Source organism: Ambystoma mexicanum, chromosome 6p (genome assembly GCF_040938575.1).
Source record: "Ambystoma mexicanum isolate Mex_15411 chromosome 6p, UKY_AmexF1_1, whole genome shotgun sequence".
Classification (NCBI taxonomy): Eukaryota; Metazoa; Chordata; class Amphibia; order Caudata; family Ambystomatidae; genus Ambystoma; species Ambystoma mexicanum.
Genome location: NC_090935.1, coordinates 927,575,106 through 927,603,074, shown reverse-complemented (window position 1 = coordinate 927,603,074; position 27,969 = coordinate 927,575,106).

Genomic DNA, 27,969 nt, shown 5'->3' with positions numbered 1-27,969 from the left:
TTATGATGCATTGAATAAGATGACGTTTTTCAGAAAGTAAAAGTCACCATTGTGTTCACGGAAGCGAGTCATTCCTCAAATACTCTCATGAAAATGTAGCAATCATGCCTCAGCAGGGGCACATACATGGCCGGTAACGGCCAGCCAGATTGAGTCGGTGAGGGCTGCGGGTCGTTACAAGCCTGTAAGCACCCCTGCTGGGGCCTGATTTCTATTTGCATCCGAGGGTTTTCCCGGGATGCAAATAGTTAACCCTTTTTTTTCCCCCTCGTGAGATTGGCTCTGCTTATGACTGACTCCCTGTTGCCTCCAGACATTCCAAAAAAAAAAAAAGATGCCACCATCTGGGGAAGGGCCTCGGGTAGCTGGAAACAGTGGGTTGAGACTGTGGGCCTCATTACACGGACGGCGGTAAGGGTTTACCGGTACCGGTATTTTACCGGTACCGGTAAAACCTTACCCCATCACTACGAGGTCCCTTTGCGGGTTGGGGAATTTAACGCCTGCTTTTTGCAGGCGTTAAAAACCCAACCCGCAAAGGGACCAAGGAGCTAATTACGGTACCGCAATTTGCAGTGCCGTAATTAGCACCTTCCCCATTCCCATTATGCCCTATGGGGCAAAAATGGGAATGGGGAAGGGCAATGGGGGAAGAGGGAATTACTGCCCCACCAACCTTGGAATAGGGCGGTAATTCCCCTTTCCACCAAGGCGGTCCCGGTATTTTACCGGCATGGACCAAGGTGCAATAGCACCTTGGTCCACCGCCATCCGTGTAATGAGGCCCTGTGTATTCGTGCCCACTATTCCACCCACCTGATTGGTTGAGCATCTTTATCCAGGTGGGAATGAGACATTACAATGTGTTTAACATCAGATTAGGAGGGGGTAAAATAGTTATTTGCCTTCAGGTTGGCTCAGGGAGAGCAAAAGGTTTATAGTTTGTGGGGATTGAGGGATAATATTTTGTATGCATCTTCTTGCAAGTATGAATTACATATGTGTGAGAATCGTGCAGGAGTGGCTGAACATATTTCCAGTAGTGATTTCTGACGATAATGGGAAAATATTGTGTCCTCGCGAGGAAATTGTTGTAAATTCTCACAGTTAAATACTGAAAGATTTTCTTACGAGACTAAGGGATATCACAGAAAAACTTTACAAATGTATGTTAAAATGTATGCTAACATTAAATAAATATTTAAAAAAAAACACCTCATCCCAGTTTCTCATTAATGCAAAGTGGCACTGGGCCACAGGCCCATAATGGGTACAATGTCATGGTGCATAGCTTAGAAACAAACTGATCATATTGAATATGACATCTTTGATGATATGAAAAGGAAACAAAAGCTTTCAGTACTACAAGTGGTGTGAGATTTAACATAAAAACCCTTAATATTCCGTGAAAAAATTAAGATAGGAGAAAGTTAAGCCTAAACAGTTCAATGAAACAGAAGCTTTGGATGTCAAGGCATTTGCAGCATTAAACTATCACCATGGCATTATTTCAACTAAAGGTTTTCCAATGAATACTCTTAGAGACATTGGGCCTCATTACGAGTTTGGAAGTAGCCATGCCGCTATTTGCGGCATGGCTGCCTCCAAACTCGGGTCCGGGTTCCTCAAATGAGAACTTACCGGGCCAATACAACCTTGGAGGACCCAGTAATTCCTCATTCGAGGAACCCGTACCCGGTACATCCCCATTCCCATTCAAGCCCCCATAGAGCTCAATGGGAATGGGGAGGAGCTAACAACGGTCCCCTTATTAACGGGCCCGTTGTTAGCTTCCTGGTCTCCTCGCGGGACCCGCTAAAGGCGCCTGGTTCCTTTGCGGGTACCACCAGGTGGCCTGGTAATAGGGCAGTAAGGGGTTAACGGCGCCGGCACCATTACCGGTACCATTAACCCCTTACCGCCCACCTCGTAATGAGGCCCATAATATAGTTACATAGTAATCAATAATTCAGCATAGGAGTAATAGGGGGTTACTGCTAAAGCAGCACCAAACGAAAGGATCACTAAACCAACCAACATGATATCTATAACCAGCATAACCAACTTGAAAAGCATGTGCAGCAAGGTGAAAGGGCTCACATATCAAATCAGGAGATGGAAAACAGAGGTACACCTTATTAATTGAGCCACCCCCACTGACCTGACCCATCGTTCAACACCCTGTATGTTTATTGAGCACTTGTCACCTGAGTAGAGCAATTTAGAAATCCACTGTTAGGCACACTTCTCCCACCTACCCCAAAACAAGGATGCCATTCATGCCCTGCTAGCCCATCCTTTTTTTTCAACTTCCTCTTAAGACATATGGGCTGATTCATGGAATTATTTGCGCTGAAAAACTGGGATTTGTGCGCCATTCTGCCCGCAAATCCCTGTTTAACAAATGGGGATTTGCGGGCAGAATGGCGCACAAATCCCGTTTTTTTGGCACAAATAATTCCATGAATAAGCCCCAATATATGATGACTTCCAGTCTGCCGATCTCAGGCAAGGGGCATCAGACTGCCACCTGTGGTCGCTGATGAGTGGTGCCATTGTCCTCGCCAGCTCATGCCGGTTCCATTTGCTAAAGCAGTAGTTTGTCCTTGGCCCAGTTATCTGTGCCAGGCTGTGGCCCGTAGTCGCATCTGAAAAGAACATGCTTGACTGAGTCCACAGTTCAAACATATATAGCCAAAAGAAAGGAGGTCTAAGGAAGTCTGCTATAAGAAAATAAATTCTAAGGACAGTGGGAGATATATGATGTCATAGGGAATTGGACAATTTTGCTTCAATTCAAGATCAAAGTACATTTGAAAGAGGAATATTGATTTGTATCACCGCAATGTGAATATGCATGTATGTATATTTGTTTATTTTCTGATTTCTTTCACAGTTCCAAGTGAAATTAATGATGTTGCACTGGCCATCACTCCCAACCATTTGCAAACTGTGAATAGCATAGAATCATTCTCAGCACCCAACACACACACAGGGCAACATATCCACCATACAAAATTACAACTTCACTCACCCACATACAAACTAACACAATCCTATCCAGTTCACACAAAGAAATGCTGGCCTGAATAAAATCGATTGTTCACTACAATGTGTGAACAAGAAATGCAACCAACACATCCATGCTCCTTTGTAAACCCACCTCCAACTAAGTATTTAAAGGCCAAGGCCAATCAACATAAAATGTTCCACCCGCCCCCAATTCCCGCCCCCGCTCCCATTCACAAAGGTACATGGCACCTTACTGGAACACAGACGGTCATGTTTCAAGACATATGTCACATCTGTACACTTTATTAAACAATACACCACTGTGCACCTTTACAACGTTGAATAGTGTATCATAACATTCAGTGCAACAACCTCGACTTCATTTCAAATATTAATAAGACCAAGTATATAGCACATGAAATCCACTAAACACAAAACACGAAAAATAATACATAACAGCTAAACATGTTCAAGGCAAACAACAATACACGCTTAGGGGGCAGAACATTGAGGCTTATTAACAGATACCCCACATATCCCAGAAAACAACCCACTCAGGAAGAACAATGGCAACAAAGCCTGTCCCACAGCTCACAACTTCAAAGATCCCCATTCCACCACCAACCTTGCTACAAAAACTACTTTCTCCAAAGCCTAATTGCAAAAAACGCATTCAAACAATTAGCAATACAGGAATACGTTGCTCAACATTACTTCCCTAGCATCACCTACAAACTATACTACTAAGCCATTGGTTTTCACACCTGTGGGGCTGTTTCCTTAGGGAGTCCCATAACATCTCGAATGGGTGGGTACAAAGCATTTTGAAAAAAGGAGAAAGGTGACTCTATTTACTAAACCGGTGATCTTCAAACTAGGACTCTTTCTCCTAAGTGGGGCCTTGATGATTCGTGGTGAATGGAAGCAGCAGCGAAGAGAAGAGATGACTCATTGTAATCGAAAATAAGCAAGTCCAGCATTTAGTGGGACCCAGCCAATATTACGTTTACACAAAAAGGAACTCATGCACATGTTTTGAAACCCCTCTTCTAAATGATGTTGACAAAAAATACTAAATAAAATTAGGGGCTAAACTTAGCAACCAAATAAGGTTATTAGTAAAATAAACCATTATTGCATTCAATAAACAACTGTGATATCATTATACATAGTCACAGCTTGAAGTCCTCACAGTAGCCATAACGAAAGACACTATTCTGCCACACAAGAGATGCCACCAACAAATGGCCTTCCCCAAGAGGAAGCCAACACCCCTATAATCGGGTACACCGACAAAAAAAACCCACAAAGGCCATCATTACAAGTTGGGCGGTAATTCACCCTGCTGGAATTACTGTCACTGTTGGGGTGTCTGGCAGAATTACCATCATATTCCAGGTTGACAGAAACATGCACAAACCATTGATGGTAACAGTAATTATGTCAGGAAGAATTACTCATGAAAATCAACTTCAAATGGTAAATCTCCCAAATTTCGGCAGAATTACCATTCCACAAGAAAAGTGGAGAAATTACCAAACTGTGATTCCACCGGTGGAATTACAAAGTAGCAATTCCACAGGCAGAATTACTGTTGAGTGGAAATAACATATTTTCGCAAATGGGAAGTTCAGCGGTGGCCATCTTTAAAAACACAAACCATTGTTTACCTTTGTCATCCCTTTACCAAATATCATGGAATTCTGCCAGACAACAAGGGCAAGATGAGGGTGTCAGAGACGAGGGTCCAAAAACCCAAAGCTCCCCCCCAACCTACACACCCCCAACCCTAACCCAAGCCCCAACCCTAACCCTAATATAACCCTTAAACTAATCCAAGCCCCAACCCTAACCCTAATCCAACCCGAGCCCCAACCCTAACCATTGACATCCAGAAATGCACAATGTCATGACCAGCAACCCACAAATACCCCTGTTCATGCCATATGAACCATGCCAGATGATTGTTATTACTAGACTCCCACACATGAGCCAACACATGCGCCAGACGACATCAAAAAAGGTATCCACCCCATGAGTCAGAGAACTATCACAAGAATGGCAGGGCACAAAGACCTGGACTGACACCCTTCAGAAATGTACTCCTAAAACCATATTTCCCTGTACCAACAACCCAAGAGACACGTCCAAGCTGTCACAAAAGGGCAATGACACACATGCAAGAAATGGTCCCCCATAGTTAACGGGCGGAGAACAAGGGCATACTTCAACTCAAAAACTGAATAAATATTCAAATGATCAGTTTTTTAGTACTTCAAAGGGTGTAGTGCTATCTTCATTCAGATATCTGAATATGTTCTTATCTGGGTGCTCTGATCCTGTTTGGTATTCTTGTGAGGACGCCTCCTAAGTTTCACTATGCGTTTCGGGCTTCGTTGAGCTCTTCTTCAGGTGAAGATATCTGGACTTTAATCAATTCTTTCTCAAAATAAATGATGGTGATGATGCTTCAGATGGTGGTGATGCAGTAATGTTTGAGAGTGATGTCACACCCTCCATCTCACCTGTTCACCCACCTGCTGCCCGACACAATGATGCCTTATCTGCCATCTGGTAGAGGCTCACCAGAAAGGAGGAGCAGCTGGAGAGAATGGAAAGGGGCCAAAATGAGAATAGCCAAGCGAAATGGCACATCAGCACAAACACCTATCTGAGGGTACTGTCGCTAATACTGTAGTGGGCCCGGGTGTGTGTGAGCTTACCTAGGCAACACATGCGTGGCCTGGTGTCAGTCAGCTCTGCCTCTCTTACCTCCAAAGAAGGATCACAAGAAGGGAGTCCCAATAGGAAGCTGTTACGTACTGTCACTTATACACCAAAGTCACCTTCTGGCAAAGAAAAATGCCATAACATATAATTTCCTTAGTCCGAGATGACATCAGGATGAAGGGGGTGGGAGTGCATGGGTGTTGGGGATCAAGGGTGATGGAAGAGTATGGATGTTGGGGATTTAGGGAGGTGGGAGGACATGGGTGGTGGGGATTGAGGGAGGTCGAAGGGCATGGGTGTTGGGAATTGAGAGAATCACAGACTTAATAAATGGAGTTTGCATCACAAGAAAAGATCCAGTAGTCTTTTGGGTTGTATCATAGACTTTGCGACACTGATTTATCTATTTTCATTCTGTAGTGTAGACATTTTATGTCAGAAAAAAATGTCTATCAATTTTTGATGCTGCATGTGCATATTCCTTCCTTCTGCATGGCCATCCTGTGCTGGTCTGCCAAAACATATCACGTCACCCTCCTCCTCTGAGTCTGCCTTTGCCACGTCCTCCTCAATGGTACATTTCTCCTGATGCTCATATTATGCAGAATTACACAAACATCGACTATTTTCCCAACCTTATCTTGACTGTACATATGTGCCCCTCCAGTCCAGTGGATTCACCAAAATCTCCTTTCAAGAGGCCAAATGTGTGTTCTATGCATAATCTGGACCTTGCGTGTGCATCATTGTATGCAATTTCATGTGGTGTCCCAGGGTCCCTTATTGGGGTCATGACCATTGGTAGTTGCGGGTAGCCAGAGTCCCCTGCAAGGGGAATATATCCATGTTACTTGCTCATAGATAATGGTCATACTTTCCTGTTCTTGCTAAGTGGTGCATGCTTTTCACTTCCATGTACTTATTTGAGAACACTTTAGTGTCATCATGGAGTTCTTTCCTTGCATTTGACAATGCACAATGACTTGTATCCATCCTGCTCTGTAGCAAATGTATGTACCCCCATAGTCTGGATTAATCCATCGTCTCTGCACATCCTAATGGTTACTTTGCATGTTGCGGCCTTTTCTGCCTTTTTTGTGTGTATTTGATGTGTGCCTGTGACAGTGTGTTTGATTGGTATTTTGTATGTCTCCGGACTGTTGTTTGCTCCTAGGTATGGTGGAAATATTTTCTTTTCTGCTTCCATGGGTGGTCGCCCTGGGTCTGGTATCATATCTGAACTGTAGGAAAGGGGGCACTCTCTTACAAAAATGCATTTTAGCTGTGGTGTCCTATGCATCCTGGGATATGTGGTCTCTTCAGCCCGATTCCTTCAGTGTGGAGGGGGCACGACATGGGCTGTTTGTGAGGTCATGTGGCTCATGCCCCAGGATACCTTGTGCTACATATACATATTGGATCTTTGCTCACCTCCCATTCACTTCCACATTCACCATTGTAGATACATACCTAGGTTCCAAAGGGGATGTCCTTTGTGGGTCTCTATGTGGGTAGGCAGAGTGCTGCTTTGTAGAGCCATGACATAATGCCTTGAACCTGGAAAACGGGTGTATCAGTGGGTCACAGTGAGGTCTGTGTCGCATGTATATTGTACAATCAGGGAATGATACTGTTTACTGTTTTTTAACACATGCTCTGATACCTGGAGGGCCACCAATGGCACATATGTGCAGTCCAGAGCTGCCATTACATTGAGGAAGTGGGCAATGGTGTAGAATCTGGCTTCATGGTATGCACCCATGCGGGGTGCTAAGCAGAAACATATCCTGGTGCAAATGTTTCAGTAGTGCTTGCAGCACTTATCCCAGCCCTATTGAAAATGTTGGTTGTGACATTCCGTGCAGCATACCGACAGTGTGCTGGTATGTGTCTCTGGCAAACAAGTGCAGGATGGATACTAGCTTCAGCAGCAGTGTTATGACTGTTTGCATATTGTTGGTACTCTCAATGGTAGGCTTGTTAAGGGTGAGAAGGCCTGCAATGATTTGGTGGTTCAGGTGATACAGTGTTATTAACTGTGCATCTGTCAGGGTAATGGTCTCACTCTGGGAATAGTCTTGCTATTTCCCACACATCTCCTCTACCTTGTCCCTGGTGGGTTCCTTTGTTGCTGCTGGTGTGCTATCCTCTGTAAGTCAATATTTAGTAGTAGTCCCTGGATATCAAAATTGACATCTGCCTTGGGCTGCATGCTACTTGTGACTTTTGGAAGGTGTGTACCTTGCATACACTGTTTGAGTCATTTGGTTTCACATGTGGCTTCATTTTCAGTACCTCAATGCATTTACCTCCATATGTTTGAAGGAGGTAACTATGCCCATGTTTTGGCGGAATAACCATCCATGTTTGGTGTTATTTATTTCAGCAGTATTTCCACTTGTAATGCAGTGAAATTATTGTTTTTATTTCTGGCGCTAATTCCGCCAGCGGAAGTAGTGGCAGCAGAATTTCTGCTATGATTCAGTAGTAATTCCACAACTGCTAATTCCGCTGGCTGTATTAGCACCCATTTTCCAGAGCGCCTATTTTGGCATAGTGGTAAAATTGGCAGTAACGCAATTACTGCCCACTTTTCCAATTAGCACTATACTTGTAATGAGGCCCAAAGTGTGATTTTTGGTAGGGAGCACATTGAAAATGTGGCAGACTATTCTGAATGTGATATACAAGTTAACCCTTAAAAATCTGAGAAAGCAGAAAAACCCAACATTTGGACCATTTAAAATTCCACCTGATAATACATGGTGCAAAACGTTTCTAAAAACAAAAGAACATAACATACCAATATAATTTATGTTTAATGGAAATTCTATTACATCTGTTCAAAATGATTGTTTTGCTTTAAAATCCTTACTACCGGAAGACACAAGAAATATTATCTTACGTCTTAACACTACAAATTCTCCAGGGGACTCCAGCTCTTCTATGCTTAGTAAGGAATTTACAGTTGTGTGGATCCTTTGTCACCTAATATTACCTCTTTTATTAATGAGTGTTTCTGAGATTCTATAATACCAGGAAAAAAGAAAGCAAGCCTGGATTACTATTCGAATAAAAAATCCCTCTTTCGATCCTGAAAACTGTGTTAACTGTCACCGTACTGCTAAATGTGGCATTTTCTTTATGGACTCTGGCCAAAATTGCTGAATTTCAACACCAAGCTCATTTGGAAAAATTAGGAAACTTCCATAATCACAGAAGCATTGAATCAGCTTTGCTAGATGTAAAGGATAGTCTTCTCAATATTACTGCTAAGGACAAAGTCAGTCTTCTGATAGTGCTAGATTTATCCATTGGATTCCACATGTTAGACCACCTGAGTTTGTTACGGTGCCTTAATAGTGTGGCAAAAATGTCAGAACGTGTCAGAAAGTGGAATGATTTCTTTCTATATAATAGGAAATGTATAGTAAATGCAACGCTCCTTAGTGCCCTTAAATCTCCCCACTCAGCAATAACTGTCCTGTAGTTGTGGTTTAGTTGGCTTTCCCATAAGAAGAGCAGTTTTGGGGAAGCTTATAACTTTGGTGCCATTTTAAAAAACTTTGCAAATAAAATATAGACCCAACTCTGATTTTTATTTGCAGTTTGGTGAGGTTTTGTTTTGGAGAGAAAGTTGTAGGGGGGTCCAAAAGGTATGAATTCCATATAGGCTTCAATTGGAAAGAAAATGTTGCTTGCAGCTGCAGGCTGAACTGTTGGACAGATGTGCACCAAACCTGCGTGAGGAGTGCCAATCTGGTCAAGAAAGTGTGCTTTTGCAAATTTGGTTTCAATAGGTCAAGCAGATTGTTTAAAAATGCCCAAAAAGTAGGAAAATAGACCAGTCACATCTCAGTTCGGCCTGCAGACTCATGTCCTGATTTAGTGTCTGCAGATGTCCCCTGACCAACCAGAGAGCTGCATGATATCTGATGACATTGTACATGGTTGCTGATTTGGTCAACTGAGAAATTTGAGGTGTGTCAAAACTTTTCAAACAGACACAATGAACTGCAACCATAGACTGCAACATCGCAGTGAAGATAAAAACATAGCCTTGCACTTATCTTACAAAGGAAGCAACATTTGTGGAGGCGAGGGGTGGTGATTATGGGGTAAAATGTGTCCAGAAAAGGCCAAAATCGGGTGGACATCTCAGATGTTCAGAGACATCGCTGTGATGTTTGCAAACTTGACAAATGTCCAAGGCATTTATGTATATGCATAGCTGCATATACTTTACAGGGTCAGTAAAGAACAGCTTTTGGGCAGCTTTTAACTTTAGCAATGTTCAACGAATATGCACAAAACGTTGCAAATAAAATACATACCTGGCCCTGAATACTTTGCTGTGGTTTTCGTAAAAGGGGGACGCAAAATTGTAGGTGGGTCCCAACATTTTCCAAATCCAGACAGACTTGAATGGGAAAAACATTTTGCTTGTGGCTAAAGTCCAAGCCACTGGATGGATGTGCACCAAACTTGCAAAAGGAGCATCGGACATATACCAGAAGTGTGCTTTCCAAATTTGGTGTTAATCCGTCCAGTGTTTTATTTTTTCAAAAGTGGCAAAATGTAGGTACAAAAAAACAGTGATATAACTTTGGCTAGTGGACTGGTTAATTGGTGTGGTGGATCAGAAGAAGGATGCAAACACTCTGGGGGCATTTGTATTGTGTTTTTATTAGAGAATAAAGAATGCTTATTTTTCCAAATCACTACCGGGCTTCCTACCTACTTTACTGACTAAGTTGATTGTCAATCGTGGATAAATGTCCAAAGAAAAATAGTCCACTGTCCAAAACTAACCCAGCTGACCCTATCACTTTTATTACCAACTAAGGTAGGAGAATTACTCCCTTCTCCGGTTGGTTGTGATTCTGCACTTGTCTTTTCTTCCTTCTGTTTTAGAATAGTATGCAATTCTCAAATGGCCTCTCGTGATCTTTTGTGTTAGTTTTTGCAACTCCCTGATGGGATTGATCATTTTTCTATCTCCATTTATAAATGGTTGCTTTGTTCTGGTCAGAATACTTTTCTCCTTAATACAGAATTCCTTGAGTACTGATGTCGTGTTTTTTACTCTGAGGGTACAGGTTTCCATACAGTTGTGATTCAACGTTTCATTCACAGTTCACCTTTGTATGCAGTCTATCCAAAGGACCCCTGGTGTTTCAGTACACAATAATTTCTCTCTATTGCGTTCCTCCCGCTTGTGCTTCTTAGACTCTGGGTTATTTTCCCCTTTTCCCAATTTAGCAATGCCCCAGTTTTATTCCTCTATCTCTGTGTAGATTCTCTTCTTCTCTTCATCAAATTTATACAGTACCATTTCATTAAAGGAATTTTAGCAGTCTCGCCCTTTACACTGGAACGAGCATCAATGATTCTATAACACGTCCCTTTATGCCTCCCAGTATTCCAATTCCCCCCTTTACCTTCAGTTTTGAGGAGGGAACTTCTTTTTAATTTTCTTAATTTCTCTGTTCTTTCTTAGTAGTTACTGCTTAACACCTCTTTCCTTCTCCTCACCTGCATTTTGGTGTCATTACGGCTACTCGGCCCGAGAGTTGGTTCATGAGTACAGTGGTATCAGAGTAGTTGAGAGGACAGCCTGTCCACCACACTGCCTATGTGGTCATGCTACCAGCAAGTTCTCTGTTCTGGTCTTATCGGCTTCTTCTTCCTCATGCATGTTGACCCTTCAGCGTCTCATGCTCCTCTCCATTGCAATTCTGTAACTTGCAGGCTCGGTGACCTGTGTTGGCTCCACCTTCCCCAGACGTTTTCCATACAGGAGCTTTCCCCTGTTTGCATCTCTCTCTCTCTCTCTCTCTCTCTCTCTCTCTCTCTCTCTCTCTCTCTCTCTCTCTCTCTCTCTCTATCTCTCTGCCTTGTCCTCCTCTCTAAGTGTATTTGGCACAGTTATTGAGAGTTTGATTTAAACAGATGGCTCTCTTTCTGTTTGGTAATGGAACAAGTACATTTTCTCTAAGTCCCAGTTATGGAAATTGCTCTGATTTGCAGTGTTAATTAATTCCTTGTAGTCCTTCACATGGAGGACATCAGGGAGTTTTTCACGGGAAAAGGAGACATTGTCCCCAAATAGGGTACCCCTAAGGAGGGTGTTGTAATGCAGACTCACCTCCCTAACCTCACAGGGTGGGGCTCCCCATTGGGGAGAAGGGACAAATCCACTTGATTCGTCACAGAGGTTAAAGTGGGCACTTGGCTTAGTGTCCTGCAATGACTAATGTCTAATCTGAGATAACTAGCAGGGTCTGCAACATGGCTGAAGGCCATTCCCCTAGGGATTGTGGCCACTGGCTATGGCTGCAAGCCATGAACAGTGGCCATGGTCCCATTATGGAAGAATATTGCCCACTGCACCACACTACAGGTAATGGACAATTTTTACTGTGAATTGATGTGTGGGGCAGGCAACATGACTGACCTTATGGCCCAGGGGGTATGGCCAGTGGCCAACGCACAGTCCCACAATTGAGCTATAGTGGCCACAAGGCCGGTCTGTAGGGCATGCCCATTCTCTACTGTGGTTTGCTTTGCATAGCCGGAAACATACCTTAAGTCCATGTCGCAGGGTGTTTGGCCATAGGACATGTTCACAAGCCATGGACTGTAGGCCACGGTTCCATTATTCTTCACCTGAGAGCCACAAGAGGCTCCTCTGGGAACACCAACTAGGAAGAAATTGCCTCCTCCCTGCAACATCAGGGGCATTAGCATAGACATGCACTGATGTTCAAGGTGATCAGGTGACAAGGGTTTGTATCATCCCTTCTGGTTTATGGCTTCACTTTCGGTCTGGAAATTAACTTCCAGCGGTCATCCTGGATTGGTGACATGACTTCCTGGTGCCATCTCGGATTGGTGACATCACTTCCTGTGATCATCTTGGATCATCCTATCTCCAGCTGAAAGCCACAAGAGGCTCCTCTGGAACACCAATCAGGAAGAAATTGCCACTTCCCAGCAACAACAGGGACAATAGCAGAGAGACCAACCACTGATGGTTTAGGCGATCAGGTGACAAGAACAAGTGTCCTACATTCATAACTACCTAGGGGCATCCAGGGCAGAGCTGTGAAGGGTAAAGACCAGCAATTGACCAGCCTCTTTGCCTCTTACCGTATGAGTCTTTGGTTTTGCCTTACTCCCTGTTGCACCTGTGAGTACCCAAAGCTACTTAATTATTGTGCTGTCTCTCCACACTGTGCTACTCAACTATAATGCATTCGCTCATGCTACTCCTCCTGTTCCTCCTACTCACCTCCTCTTATGCTTTCTCCAATCACACTACAACATCCTCCTTTCCTTTCCCTATTATAAACTACCTAAGGGCATCCCAGTAAAGGGCAGAACTGTGAAGGGTGAAGATAAGACACTGACTAGCCTTTTTGCCTCTTACCCCATGAGTCTTTGTGTTTGCCTTACTCCCTGTTGCACCTGTAAGTACCCTAAACTACCTAATTATGGTTCTGTCTCTCCACGCTATGCTGCTACTCAACTATAATGCATTCACTCCTGCTTCTCCTCCTGCTCCTCCTACTCACCTCCCCTTACACTTTCTCCAATCACGCTACAATATCCTCCTTTCCTTTCCCTATTATAAAAATCCCAATTTGAAACTCCCACTGCTCAGTCTCTCTTCCACCTCCTTGCAACAAACAAAGCTGACAAGCTAACCATACCACCTCCAACACCTATCAACCTGGCATCTATTCCTCTGAGACTCAACTTCTCTTCTCTTCCTTACTGCATAAACTGAGCCTTGCACTCTGGAATGCTCAGTCTATACGTATCAAAACTCCCCTTATCGCTTACTACTTTCACTATAGCTCTCCTCCCCTAGACCTTCTTGATATCACTTAAAGCTTGATTTCCATATCTGACACCGGCACTCTGGTGGCCCTACATCACTCCAAACTATCATTCATTCACTCTCCTTGACTGACTGGCAGAGTTGGAGGCGTCATACACCTATTCTATTGCTGCCTCAATGCCTCACAAATCTCCAATGACACACCCTCCGCTAGCTCTTTTGAATTCACCATCTCTACAATTGTTTGACCTCATTCGGTTCACATCATCTGTCACCATCCTGGTCCCAATGGACCATTCTTTGATGAGCTTGGCCAACACCTTTATTCTCTTTGCATTAAACACCACCTCATTCTCGTAGGTGACTTTAACCTTCCCTCTCCAGCCGGAAATCTGAACTTCATTGTCTTCTTAGTGACACAACCCTCCTCTATATCCATAATCTACCTACCCACAGAGGGGGTACGTTTTTGAATTTCTCATTCATCTCCACCTAGCTCTCTGCCACAAATACTACTGTCATGCCAGCCATATCTGATCACTTAATTGTTTCCCCCACCATCTCCTTCCCACCCTCTGACCTCTCCTCACCACTTGCATCACATATCAATTAAAGAAAATGTAAACTATCTGCAATTCCTTTGTTTCTTTCTGGCCTACAGTTCTCACTCTCCTCCTTCACACTTGATGCCTCTTCCACTTACACTGCCTTCTCCAGCTTCCAGATCCTATCATATGACTCGCTCTGATGTAAATTCCCACTGTGTAATATCACTCTTAAGTCTCAAAATCCTCAAGCAAAGGTCACCCCCTTCATTCACACACGCTGCACAAGCATGCATTGGCTGCAGCACAAATGGAGTACTCGCATGAGGACCTGCAACTCTACCACTCTGCCCTGAACTCTTTCAAGTCCTCTCTTGATAGAGCTAAAAGGGAATTCTACCTAACCCTCAGTGACTCTCACACCAACCATCCTCACCGGCTACAGGGCACCATAAACTCACTCCTCACTCCTCCTAAACCTATGACTATCAACTCCACTCTCACAACTAATGACCAAGCTGCATACCTTGCTGCAAACATTTCCAAAATTAGAGACTCTCTCTTGACCTTTCTTATAATTCCTCCTACTAAATTTTACACCCCACCTACTCTACCATCATCCTCTGCCTCTATCTCCACTTTAGTTACACTAATACTGAAGAAGTAATTTCTCTACTGATGAAGGCTAACCACTCTTGTGCCCCATCAGACCCTCTTGCTCCTCAGCTAGTGAAGCCTATGGCCCTTTTGGGGGCTCTCACCTCACTGACATCTCAACCTGTCCTTGGACTCATCTTGCTTTCCATCTGTTTTCAAAACAGCCACGGTCATCCCTCTCCTAAAAAAGTAAGGGGGTGACCGAACCTACAGGCTAACTTTCGTCCTGTGTGTCTCCTTCCACACAATATAAAGTGCTTGAAAAGGTTGTGTTCAACCTTCTTACCAATTTTGTAGACATCCACAACATTTGGGACCCCTTACAAGCAGGTTTTTGTTCCAGTCACTCCACGTCAACTGCTCTCATGAATGGGTCAAACTTCATTGTGTTTGCTAAGCACGCCAATCTATCCCCCAACCTATCCTGTCTTGGTATCATTAAGCTATGTATACAGAAGCACAGCCCTTTCAGACAAAGACAATTTCCTGGAGAAAAAGGTTTACATTTTGGCTAATTTGCATACCCACAATGCCTTGTTAATGTGGCTCGGAACTGGATGCAAACTTCCAGCGATTGCTACTAGGTGGTGTTGCGGAATATGTGACTTTACTTAAATGTTATGCTATGTTGATGTATATCACGCACCGCACCCACTCATGGACTGTTCTACTTTCACATTTAAGGTGAACATTTTTTCAAGCTTTTGTAACCACACCATAACTTTCTTGGTGTTTTGAAAACAAGGACCAATGCTCCAACCACAAGGCTAGCAGGACCATACTGCACTGATGTTCCCTAAAAAGGGTGAAACCAGCTATATAGTTGTCCTGACAGTCTTCCTAAATGTCTGTCTTGTGTTGAGCAAACTATGTATAAAGTGGCATTGTTCTCTAAAACAAAGATCATTTCTTGAAGAAAATGTGTTGTGGGTTGGCTACTCTGCATACTCAGAATGCCTTGCTGATGTGACTCAGAACTGGAGGTGAACTTCCAGGGATGGCACCTAGATGGTGCTTAGGAGTGCGCGGCTTGACTCAAATGGACAATTGTACTTTCACATTTAAGGTTAGTGACTGACATATCTAAGACAGGTGGCTTTCTTCACTGTCAGTCAGGAATTAAAAAAATAAAAAGTACTATATTTGTAGACCTTACCCTTCTCAAATGTTCTTACAATACTTCCTTAGGGTACAGTTACAACATATGATACATATACATAGGAGAAGAAGGAATCCTGAAACACAAGAATCTTTTCTGTGCATGAAGTTAAATAGTTTGGTTATGAAAACTTCCTGGTAATACTGCAGTTTTTTTTTGCTTACTTTACGTTCCCTGTAAATGCTTCTATTTGTATGCATGGTGGTCTATTTATGTTGTGTGTGTAATTATGCAGTAAGGGAAGCATTCTTAGGTACTTATGTTTCACAGTATGCAAAATTCTGTAATGGAAGCATTTATCATTTTACTATTTAACATATCAAGATTTGGAATATTGCACCTCTATGGCGCATGCTGCAGACAATGCCTACGTTTCTTCATGAGGTTGTTCATGTACTGAAAGTACTCATTAATGCAACGGAATGTATATCAATGCATTGCTTAATGAACTATTTGGCATATACTTTTCTGCCAATATTATAATGACAATCCCTTGTGGAGGCTGTGCATGAAAACTAAATGCACATGTGGTGCCATCAGTGATGTCATCAATGACATTTGTGATGTCATCTTTGATGTCCTGGGTGTTAGTCTTAGAAGTGCACGGTGGTGGTGCAAGTTATGGTTGCTTAGCTTACCATAACTGGCGAATTTCATTTTTTGGAAATTTTACTTGCGAATCATAACGTCCCGTTAACAAAGGTTTTTTGTGTGAATTTCATAGGTTTTTAGTAGTGCAACTTAACCAGAACGTCCCCTTAACAAAGTTGTTTTTACTGAATTTCACAGGTTTTTAGTAGGGCAACTTAACCATAATGTCCCTTTAACAAAGATTTTTTTACTGAATTTCATAGTTTTTTAGTAGGGCAACTTAATCATAACATCCCTTTACCGAAATTTTTTTACTGAATATACACTTTCATCATGTAAATTGGGGAGATATGTACTATAATTCCCTTACTTTATATACATGTAACATAGAACATACTGAACCTCCTCGCTAATGATATTTGAAGGGCACGGACTGAGCGCCTGTCCGCAGACAGGCACGGACGAGATCAACACTACCCAAACACTCAGGGGGTATCTGAAATTGTTCTATCTTGCCATTTGAAAAATGCACAAGTTTAAAAAGCAGCACATAAACACATTATAATTAGTAATAAATAACCATTCGAACCTACACTTCTCACACATTTCCCATTCATTTAATTACCATGTAGAATGAATTGGATTATACCATAACAAAAAAAGATATGCCTCCAACGTAATTACCTCACAGAAACTGTGCAGGGAGGAGCGACAGTAGACGACCACAACACAATAAATACAAATTAAAAGAAAGTAGTAAGTGAACTTCATTTTTCTTATATGTGTGTATACGTTTTGTATGAGGTGCAGAACAAATAATGCATTTCTGTTGTTTTGACACAGAAATGTGAAGTACTTTGGAGTGGCAGGAGGAGAATTTCCTGCATGGCGAAATGTCGGAAGATAGCAATAATAATGGTACACACTTCTCTACATAAGCAAATTAGTAGTCAGTACTTTATGGATACTTAACATATATATATATGGAGTAATAGTGCCAGTTTGCCGTTGTCCTTTAGAACTTCAATTAGAGTTTTTAAGTCTAGTAGAGCTGTCTCAGTTCCGTGTCTGGGGCGGAAGCCAGATTGTCTGAGACCTAGGAGATTATTGGCTTCCAAGTACTCTTGGATTTGCAGGTTGGCTGCACGGTCTAGGATTTTTAGCAAGAATCATCACATACCTTCTCCAAAACATTCCAAAAGAGCATGGCATTTCACAAAAAAGATAAATAAACACCATCGGCTTCAAAATAAGCCGCATTACTGGAAACAATCTTCTCGTGGCTGCAGAAAAACATACCAGCTCTTAACATGAAAGCATGTATGCCGCGATTGATGGCACACCTACCAATACTTTCATCAGGACAAAAAACAGAACTGTTGTCCCATTTTGCTGTAGGGAGTAATCCAGAAAAAATTACTTTTGCAGTTGGAAAGATGTTAATGACTGCTTGAACCAACTGTTCCAAATCTCCCAACAAAGTAGGTGAATTCACGTAGCCCAAATGGGAAGCACAACTAGTGCAAAACTACCACATGGGGACTGGTCATCCTACGCATATCTCTGCATACTTGGAGAATTGCCACTACATTGCAATCAGTTGCAGCGCTCCACACCACCTCCACTCTGACACCCTGACTGTCTCCACCTCTGCCATCTTCACTACACACACTCTCTTTCTACATAAATCAACAATGTCAACATCTCATTGGCTGATGCCTACAGTCCCCTTTCCATGCTAGATTTGCTGTAAAACCCTGTATGTGGCACGCCCTACCCGCGGACAAGTGCGGTGTCCGTGCGGCATGTAATTCTTAGCCATTCCTTCTACCCTTTCCACATCACTCACAAATCCATTCCCTCATTGGACACAGCTAAGCAGTCACACAACCATCCACCAATCACATCCAAGACTCTACATCTAACTCCATCATCAGAGTTCTGCACTTCAAATGTACTATCGATCACTCTGAATACAATTCTCATATCATTGCAAAGCATCTACTACAAAAACTACAGTGCAAGTGTCACAGATTTCTACTTACAGATCCATGCATACCCACATGCATGATTAAAAAGTACAGGTATGCATATTTTATTCAGAGTACATGTGCAACTCTTATGATTCCATTTAAACAAATTAATGCTACTAAATGTGCATAGCCAATACATACATACCAGCGCTCCTGCTTCAAGCGTGAGACTTAAGATTTTTCATTCAAAAATCACACTACTTCTTACTATCTCCCGCATTACCTATACATATGTAGCAACCCTCCCGATTTACGTGAGAAACTCGATTTTACATTAAAAAAATGTCACAATTTTTTACTGTCTTCTGCCTAAATTAATGCTACTTCCAATGCGATAGTATGAGAAAAATAAACATTCCCGATTGCTGTGGTGACATCTCCCTCTCAGGTGCTCCCGATTTTTCACATTCCTACTTATAATATGAAAGTATTCAAATTTTTCCCATCTACTATAATGACTATGTGAGGGTTTTGCACTTGCGCTATATTAAATAAACAAACATACAAACCTATCACTTCCAACCCTCTCTGCTATGTACAACACAGCTGTAATAAAACAAGGGAATTTCATGAACTGAAAATTGTACTCATTTGCAAAGCAGGTTCAACTAACATACTGCAAATAACAAATAAAGGCTGCACATAGTGAAATGAAATGCACGCATACACTGTGTTGAGATATCAAATGAGAATACTCCCACGAAAGCTGAAAAATGAACGTGTATATTAACATCACTGCTTTAAACACAAGAAATTACTAACATCTTCCTTTTACAATTGCAGTGAAGACTACTCTCCTGAAAATCAACAGCATCTACACTGCAAACAACATATCCGAAGAAACCTGGTCATTGCACAAAAAAAAGTAAGTACAGTACTACCTTTATATTCTTACTGTTCCTCAAAGAGACTGTGTGGGTTATTTATTTAATTTGCGCACCAAAAAAAAAATCGATTTCTGATCCATTCTGCCCACATATCCCCATTTATTAAACAAAGATTAACAGGCAGAATGGCACACAAATCCCTGTGTTTTTGGAACACAAATAACATACACAAGCCTTAGAATGTTAGTACTACAAAACAAATAGCTGTTTTAATTTTATACCATTACGTTTACTATTAATGCTTCTCCTCACCACTAGCTCACTTTCTACTCTCATCTGAAGCACAGTGTAGAAATATACAAACAGAAAAATAGCCTTCCTGTCAGTCTAGAAAAATGGATACCTCTACTTTGTGACCGCAAACGTATTTTGGTGGCCGTGGGCCAAACGTCTCATGCACGATATGACAGAATATAGGTTTTCGAGTTTGCCAATGAACGGCCATTTTGATGTAACAAGAATCGCCATTTTGTTTTCTAACCATTGCTCATTGCTTTCTGTTCCTATTGCTTTGCAGTATATTTTTCGCTTACACTGCTCGACTGTAAAACATTGTCATCTGTACGTAAAAAGGACAAGGCCGCAGGGCCGTGAGGATAACAAGAGTTCACTGAAACACAAACGTAGGCAGTGCCAGGAAGAATGCCTGGCTCCCTCCCGAATGTAGCCTTGCAGCAGAGCTGCAGGGCATTTAATCATTTCGCAGCTGCCAGCCAGTCTCGTTATATGGTAGAATATGTTAGAATAATACAGCTAAAGGCTTGAATTATGCTTTTCTTACGGCCCCCCTTTTCCTGAGCCCGCTAGAGCGTGTCGGCTCCCAGGACACGAATAGCACCTATAGATAGCAAGGTTTGGAATGCAACTCTTACCCCCGTATGTAGCTCGCTTCCAAGAACAGAAGTGCTGTGTTCTATTCAACAACTGAAAGATGCCTCCGCACTCACAAATTGCAAATTGTTACTAGAATAGATGTTTGAAGGTGTCATGGTTGTCGGAGATGTCCATCATCACACCAAGTTCAAAGAAACCCAATAAAAGGGGGGGTGTTAAATATGTCATAGCTGATTGTTTGATATGCATTTTGTATATATGTAACTGATGTACGTAACTCACTCTCTTGCGTCCCTCGAGGTCTAGAGATACACGTCGCGGGGCGTGAGACCGAGTTGGCCAACTGAGACTTTTGCTTTGCAATAAACCCTAGCTTTGGGAATACAACCTCGTGTCTGGCGTATCTATCGTGAGTGGTGACTCGCCTTGTTTCCATAGACGTTAGGGACCCCTAGGGGCCCCTTTCATTCCCAACTCATTGTAACTGCCCAATGCACATTCACGCACCACCACAAACATCTTCCCCATCAAACTCATACACGCATGCACACAGCACACATACATTGTAAAAAGACCAACCCATTCCTTTTTTTTTTACAACAGACCCCAAAGAATGCCTACCAAAAAGCAAGTCCGTAGAAAGGAACGCAGAAATAGAGCAAATGAAAATAAAAGTGTCCAAGGTAAGCATCCATCTCTATCAGAGTTTGTGCAAAACGTTGAAACAAAACAGCTAATAGAGTCATTTAGTGAAACAAAGAAAGCTTCAACAACAGAAACTTTACCTCCTCTATCAAAATGTGGCACGAAACAGAAATGCTTCACAAGAATTCAGCTACCACTACTGCTAACAATGCTCCTATGAATCCTGATATACTAGACATAGTAAAAAAAGTATTTTAGCAAAAATGTTCTGCCTCAGAGTCCTTCAGAATCTAATAAGAAGAGGACCGAAATCATCCTCAACACTTAAAACCTACCGTAGAAAATTAATCCTACAAGCTCTCATAGACAGTGCAATCCTTCTCAAAAGGAAGTTATTTATTTTAGTGTTAAATAGGATGAAACCATTAACAAAACTAAGTACTAAACTACAAAAGAAACTTCTCAATAAATGGAATATCAACGAAAATAACTTCTTAAATATTTGTGGAGGTGAATGGAGTCACACAATGACCACGACTACAGAACCTTATTTTAATGAAGAAGCATACAAACAAAATCAAACAAACACAATTGCTATCCATAGCAGAGGACGAGGATGTGAAAAAATCAATACCATCATGGAACAAGAAACACTGCTTGCAAAAGTATCCCCAGAAAAATCAGAATTACCTCTCCATTCGACTGAACCAGACCGTCCAGTATACTAATGGCAGTGCACGTCAATGTGTAAAATTCCTAACAAATCTTTCAAATCTTTACGCCAGTTCCTCAATCAGTATGTGAAAGATAAAGACAAAATGAAAATGAAAGTGCTGCAAAATATGGCTACCTGTCCAGTGCGCAAATTCACAGGACTACAAGGACATTAATTAGCCTGCATTAAAGGACCTATTTGCAAAAGCACCTTCCATGATATCAAAATGATATCAACACATCATTCAAATGTAAGAAATCTAGTGTATAAACTGTACTATGCTAAAAGTCCAGCTTTAGAACTAGCTAATTTAAATAACACTCTTCTGCATGGTACACCCAAATACTTGGTACTCCCAAATCAAATACCTACAAGAAGAAATCGATCAAATCCAGAGAAAACATTTTGGAAGTGAAAGCCACTTACAAAATGCACTAGTTTTACAACCGGCTAGCAAAAATTCTGCACATGGCAACCTTCTATTACACACATACAAAAAAGAAATACTAAAATTTAAAAGTACATCCGCTGAAATACCAAACCATGTGTGTGTGTGTTGCCGCAGAACTTTTTACAAAAGTAACACAAAAACTATAGACGTAACATACAAAATAGAAGACAATCAAGATTCAAAATGGTTTGAATTAGCTCTCTACCTTTTAGCAGAAAACAAATATGAAATAAGTGAACCCCTAATATGTTGCTGTTACTGCACTACAAAACTTGACAACAGCCAAACTTCTTCACGTGCTGTCACAAATAATTTGGAATTATTCCCAAACCTAAAACCCCTGCAGCAACTCAATTTGTATGAGAACATCATAATTCAAACAGTACACCCATTTCAAGCAATAATACACCTTCAACCAAAAACAGCAAAATTACCTCCCTCTGAATTAGTGAAAGGCATTTGTGGCCAAGTAGTTTATTTGCCATTAGATCTCACAGAAAATGTGCACACTCTAGGAGTGCAACGTCCAATAGAGCAATCTTTAATTGTCTTAGTAAATGGTGTACCAACAAAAGACAAAACTATTTGGCAACAACTCATGGACTTATATAAAGTTAGACACGCCTTGCAATATCTGAAAGACAATAATGAATACTACAAAGAAATAAATATTGAAGAAAGTTTAAGGGAAACAACTGAAATAATTCAAGAGTCATCAGAAACTGGTCAATTTGAACATCTGGATCCTGCTGCAGTATCCACTCTTTTGGACCATTATACAATTCATCCATTGCACTATAATGAGAGCTTAGATGATGCATTAGAAATTTAGCAGATGCGACAAACCAAAGGGTCACCAATGAGCATATGGGAAAAAAAAGTATAGAAGCACATGCTTTTCCACTGCTATTTCCTACTGGCGAAGGAGGAAGATACGATGATAGACCCACTCAGATAACAGAATCAGAATACCACTCATTACGAATGTATTCTGAAGATCCTAGATTTAGACAAAATGTGGAATACATATTCCACCTACACTTTGAAAGTGAACTAGCAACCCTATGTTACGGAGTTGCACACATATTGAAATCTGGAACCCACTTTCAAAATATGTCAGCTATGCAATTAATACAAAAAGTGCAAGAAAAAGATGAGGTTTTACAATCAAGCATAACAAATCTGTTTGCAAACATGTGTGGTACGAAAGAATACTGGTTCCGACTGCACTGAGATGTATGTTGTATGATCAGAAAACTTGGACCACCCACTTGGTTTGTTACATTAAGTTATGCAGAATATGCATGGGAAGATTTACATGATTTCCTACGCATATCAAACAACAATAAAATCAACATAGATGTACTAACACCTGGAGAACTTTGCTCTCCAGATCCTGTTAATGTTTCAAAGTATTTCCGCCATCGTTTCATTGCTATGCTACACTTTATTTGTAATAAAACTGTTCCTCCGCTCGGAGAAGTGCAACACTTCTTTTGGAGTAAAGAATACCAAGCCAGAGGAGCACTACATATCCACATGCTTTTATGGATTAAAGATGCACCTAAATTTGGTCAGGACAGTGATGCCACAGTTTTGCAGTTCATCCAAAAATATGTCACTTCTGAAATCCCTACACAAAGGACACATAGTGACCTTCATGGACAGATTGTACAATTTCAAAGACACAAAAGTGGCAAATATTGTCGTTGCAAGTACAAAAGCAAAGGGAAATACTACACCAAATGCCGCTTTGGTTTCCCTAGATCAATTACAGAAACAGGTGAAGTGAACAACTTCATGTCTTCAGTTCGACATGGTCTTAAAAGTAAATCACCTAAGAACACATATTACATAAAAAGAACAGAAGAATCAAAATATATCAATTATTACAATGCAATCATTGCCCTCTTATGCAAAGCAAACATAGGTGTGCAGTACATTGCAGACAATTCCACTGCAGTTGCACTATATGTTACAGCCTACTTAACAAACACAGAAAAAACAGAGCTTCAAGACCTCTGGAATGACCTATCATCAGACAAAACACTATCTCACAAATTGTACAGCCTAGGCATAAAAATGCTCTCTCATAGAGAATGTAGCACCTATGAAGCTGCAGATCGTTTAACCAGTACTGCTTTGTATGGAAAATCTGAAAATATGGTATGGCTAAGTCTTGGTCCTGCTAAATCTAGAAAAAGAGTTCTGAAATCATATGAGGACATAGAAACAATTGCCAAAAATGATCCCAACAGCCAAGACATTTAAAAAAAATAATTTTCTAGACACATACTACCCGAACAGGCGTACCACTTTGGAAAACATGTGTCTATACCACATAGCCCAAAACTTTGCATACAAAAATAATGTAAAACCCGATGAAAGCAAAGGTCGATATAGATTGAAAGATAGTGAAACTTTTCAAACAAAGCTTAATTAATCATGTCAAATCGTCATTAAAACCTTCTCAACAGAAAGAACTATATTACGTGTCCCTGCTACAACTTTTTAAACCATGGAGAAAAGAGGAAGAGATACTAGATAACTATGACTGCTATGAAAACGCTTTCAAAGCAAATGAATGTGCTATCACTGATGTGAACTTTACGCTGTACAAAAAAATGTTGCACAATGAACAGCAACACGAAGAAGAACTCCAGGCCCTACTAGATAAGGACAGTTCCGACAGTAGTCAACCTTCTGTAACAGGCAGTCAAGAACCACTAGTACAGCCACTAATAGCAAATGAAGCAGAATTAGCTATGACAGAAGTGGAAAACACCATGTTTCACTATGAAGAAGATATAGAAGACTTCACTGTACTACAATCAAAACTTAACAAAGATCAGAGCACCATTTTTGAAGAAGTAACAAAAGAAATTGCACATCGTGTACAATACAAAAATAAAGAATGTACCTGCCAAAATTACAAACCTATACTGCTGTACATCAGTGGTGAAGCTGGTTCAGGAAAAACATTCTTAATCAAAATCATCAGCAAGTTCCTTCAACAATTGACAAACAACAAACTGTCAGCTGTTGTAACTGCCCCCACAGGTTTAGCTGCCTACAACATAGGTGGTGTCACTTTACACCGATTACTACTCCTTCCAGTAGAACACCAAAACAAATTAGACTATTACAAACTTTCTGCAGAAGCTGCAATGGAACTACGCAGAGTATTAAATCAAATGAAAATGCTACTTATAGATAAAGTGAGCATGGTCTCCGACCTAATGTTAGCTTTGGTTCACCTCAGATTGCAAGAAGTGGTTCAAACAAACTACGAAGAACTCTTTGCAGGAAAACACCTTATCGTTTCAGAGATCTTCTACAATTGACACCAGTGAAAGTTGAACCTATTTTTAAAACCTTAGGACAAAAACTGTTGGCAGCATAAGAAATGTCAATCTTTGGCAACATTTCCAATAAAGAGAATTAACCAAAAACATGCGTCAATCTGCAGACCTCACATTCGCCAACATTTTAAAAAGTATTAGAATTGACGTACTATCTCAAGAAGCACAAGCAATATTGAAAAACCGGCACATCCATGCACTTTATTGTGATAACGCATGTGCTACTGATGTTATGGAACAATTAGCTCACAAAAATGTCCATTGTATGGCCATGCACCCAAGACACTATGCCCTCCCCACAACCACCTGATCAATATGCGATACTATGGGTGTATCTATTGCTGTGATATGCTGTGGTGGTTGTGGCCAGGGCCTAGAGTCTTGGGAGCATGGCCACCGGCCATGCTCCTACTGCCATGCACCCAAGACTCTAGGCCTTGGCCACAACCACCGCAGCATATCACACCCATGGTGGCTTATAAATCACTAGCACACCCATAGAATGAAACATTTTAACTGCAGCATATACTCAATTTGCACCTAGGATTCTAGGCCCTGCACACACATACCAGATAGATATTCGATTGTATGGGTGTGATGTATGAATGTGATATGCTGTGGTGGTTGTGGGCAGGGCCTAGACTCTTCGGTGTATGGCCTACAGCCTGCAGCCATGCACCCAAGACTCTAGGCCCTTCCCACAACCACCTGATCAATATGCAATAATACGGGTGTATATATTGCTGTGATATGCTGCGGTGGTTGTGGCCAGGGCCTAGAGTCTTGGACTATAGGCCCCAGCCACAACCACCGCAGCATATCACACCCATGGCGGCTTATAAGTCAGTACCACACCCATAGAAACAAAAATGTTAACTACGGCATGTACTCAAATTTAATATTCACTAACACCACGCTTGTCCTTAGAACAGTTTCAAGTTTTCTGCCCACAGCACGGACGGAAGTATTATCCTAATGAGACCCCTCATTTTCAGTAATTACATACATCTCGGTCAACCCGGTCATGGCGAATACATCATTAGCACCTTCCGCCTAAACAAATACAGTATTTCACCCATCTCTTACTCTCTGAACCTCCCCAAGCACTCTGACACACCAAAACACTTTCCGAAACAGTGTTTCGCCTCCGGTCACCGCCGCGCTGTCAGAGGATCCAAGATGTTGGGTGCATCCAAACAATCTGACGCACATCACGCCTCACTCCAGCCAATCGGCGGAGACGTCGCGTGTCCGCAGTCATGACGCCAGGCCCTTAGCCAATAGGTATCTTGTCCGCGGAGCGAACAGGGAAGTGTGACCGCAGAGCGGACATAGATATCACACATTTCTGGAGACATACTTTTTGGTCGTTTTAAAGAAAACTACTGGACGGATTGGCAACAAATTTACAAAAGCACGCTTTCAGGACCAAGATCCTCCTCCACCCGCAAATTTGGTGAAAATCCGTCCAGCGGTTTGGCCTGTAGGCGTGCGCAAAGTTTTTCCCCCATTCACTCTAAGGGAAAAAAAGATGTTCTGGGACCCCCCCCTGTACATTTTCCCCCCTGGACCAAACATCAGCAAACTTTGCAAAAAAATTCAGAGTGGCCCATATACTTTTCTTTGCAAAGTTTGGTGAGGATTCATCCAGGGGGGGGCGGAGTTATAAGTCGCCCAAAAAGTGTTCTTCCAATGGGTTTAGTAACTTAACCATAACTACATGGCTGGTACTGCAGGCCATGTAATATGTTTTTATATAGACTGAAAGGAGAAAACATTTCCGTCACGCCTACAGCCCATTCCGCTGCATGGATTTTCACCAAATTAGTGGAAGGAGCGGCGGCTTGGTCCCAAAAGTGTGCTTTTGTTAATGTGGTGTAAATCTGTCCAGTTGTTTTTTTTTTTAAACGACCGAAATGTAAGGCAAACAAATTAGTAAAATGTATGTCCGCTCCGCGGACTCACTTCCCTGTTTCAGTCCGCTGACCGGCCTCTGATTGGCCAGAAAAATGTGCTGACTTTTTGCACGGTCCGTGGACATCGGGACGCAGCCACTGGTTGGGTGGTGAGAAAACGTAAAATACGTCTGTTTTCCTGAACTCTCTGCTACCTTGGGTTTGCAGACTTTTTGGGGTCTGTGGACAGCACAGTAAAACATAAAAAAAGCAACATTGCACTTGTCAAACTCAACAGGTAATTTCATAGGTTTTTATTAGTGCTACTTAATCATAATGTCCCCTTAAATACATTTTTTCATTTGATTTCATAGGTTTTTATTAGTGCAATTTAACCATAACGTCCCTTTAACAAAGTGTTTAAATTGAATTTCATAGGTTTTTAGTAGAGCAACTTAACCATAAAGTCCCTTTAACAAAGTGTTTTTAGTGAATATACATATATAGTAGTTATGGTTAAGTTTCTCAATTCATAGAAAGCGCATGTTTTAGGCGGCTTGTAACTTTGGCACCGTTTGACAAATCCTCACAAAACTTTCCAATTATG